Genomic DNA, 2205 nt, shown 5'->3' with positions numbered 1-2205 from the left:
CCCCGCCCCGCCCCGCCCCGCCGCTCACCTCTGGGCGGCCCGGACACTCCCACCGCCTGCGGAAGAGGCCCCCGAGCGCCCCGTGCACAGCGCCTGCACAGGTGCGTCTTCCCCAGAATCCTCCTCCGGGCCCCCAGCCTCCAGAGATTAAAAAGTCCCTTTGCCCCCAGCCAGGACTGCCCTGGACTAAGATCCAAAAGGTTAAGAGATCCTCCTCCCTCCCGCGCTTTTTGCACAGCCTAACCCCAGAGTGGAGTCCTTATGCCAGACTATGCAAAATGCTTCCTGGGACAGCATTGCCCTCTTGGTGGTCTCCCTAGGCACGCTCCTCGTGAAAGGGTGAGCAGAGAAAACCTGTTGGTTTTGATGGTGTTTAGCGAAGTAGTGTAAGTCTGGTGGCCCGAAGGTGAATCTCTGTTAACGTGTTGGAACCTGACCTACCTGGAAGCCTTCTGCGTGTGATGAATGTGCTTGGTAAACTGCAAAGGCTTAGTGCGGTGTGAATCACTGCTTATATGATTCCAGAAGATAGGAACTGTGGAGCGCTGAGTGGAAAACCATTCCAGGAAGGCGCTCAACCCCTAGGGCAGTGGATCTTCAAACAAGGCCTTTTACCCCTCAGCACTAGGACCCTGGGACCTGCTTTTTGTCTATGACTGACAAGAGTTGAAAAAGCTTGTTCACATTTGAAGTTTTTAAAATAACAAGTAAGGATATGAAGTCGGGGTTACTATTGTGCCTCCCATGCAGTGGATGCTTGGCCAAGTGTACATGGACATGTGGCCAGGTGGGGAAAGGGGGAGATCAGTAATCTCTGTCTTAAGGAAAGGGAACTTCAGCCAGGTGTAGATAAATACCTGGAGAAAAATCAGGTAGTGCCCATACTCTTGCTAATTGGGAGGTGAATGTGAATTCGGAAAACTCCTGAGAGGAGCAACAGGAACCAAAACAGGAAGGAAGGAAGTCTGCACTGTGCCTTGAGGCTGAGTGGAGAAGGTGCTAGCCAGAAGGGCAAGGGCGTGAGTGCTCCTCAAGATTTGAAATTGTGATTTAAGAAAACCTCCTAGGTGTTGTCGCATAGAGCCTATTGGACATGGAGAATTTGTCCTGCTGGAGGAGGATAATTGCGTAATGAAGAAGGGAAAATGGAATTTGTGTAGGTGACTTACCGCAGAGGGCTCAAATTTTGTCACCTTGACCCATATACGTTTACTGGGAAGGACTCAGTAAAGAACTTTCTAGTCTGTTCTGGTTTCCAAATGTCTATGATATAGATTTATCCAAGAATAAAAGTCCACATCTATATAGCACATCAAACTCTCTTGATTATTGTGTTAAAATACTTAAGCTCCAGTGAGGACTTAGTTTTTACCTGAGTTCTCAGATCTCCCCTACTTCAAACTTCCCATGATATGTATGCCAACTGAAGGGGGTTGGAACGTGGTTCAAAGAAGCCCTCCTGGACACTTCGAATTAACATTCCCTCTGATCTGTGGATGCTCCTGCTATATCATCCCCTAGAATTAACATTTGAATTATATATGAACTCCCTCTGCTACAAAAGATAACACATATGTTCTGTGTTCAAGCTGACATTCTCTGTCTTCACACGTGTTCATGCAGCTTTCCTTCCTCTAGCATTTGGGTTTGTTTGTTTTGTTCTGAGACAGAGTCTCATGATTCCCAGACTGGCCTGGAGCACCCTCTGTAGCAGAGGATAACGTGGAACTCCTGGCCCTCCTTTCTCTATCTGCCTGGAGCACCCTCTGTAGCGAGGATATCGTAAAACTCCTGGCCCTCCTTTCTCTATCTGCCTGGAGCACCCTCTGTAGCGAGGATATCGTAAAACTCCTGGCCCTCCTTTCTCTGTCTTCCAAGTGCTGGGATTACAGGTATGCACCACACATGCCCAGTTCACACAGTTTTCAGTGGAAGACCCAGGAGTCTGAGATGTACGGCACAGATTCCATAGACTCTCACATGGCATTTTCTAAAGCACAGCATCAATCAGGACCTTTGAGAAGTTGGTACAGATTGAAGTAATAATAAAAGCCAGGTATCTTCAGCACTAAAGTGGGGGTGGAGAAGATAGCTTGATTGCTAAGGTGATTGCCCTGCAAGCAGAAGGTGCCAGTTAGAGCCTAAGAACCCATATTTTAAAATAAATAAATAAAAAGCAGGGCATAGGCGTACTGTCACCGTCTT

The sequence above is a fragment of the Microtus ochrogaster genome, chromosome 1 (assembly GCF_000317375.1).
Source record: "Microtus ochrogaster isolate Prairie Vole_2 chromosome 1, MicOch1.0, whole genome shotgun sequence".
NCBI classification, from domain to species: Eukaryota; Metazoa; Chordata; class Mammalia; order Rodentia; family Cricetidae; genus Microtus; species Microtus ochrogaster.
Note: the sequence above shows the minus strand (reverse complement) of the source record.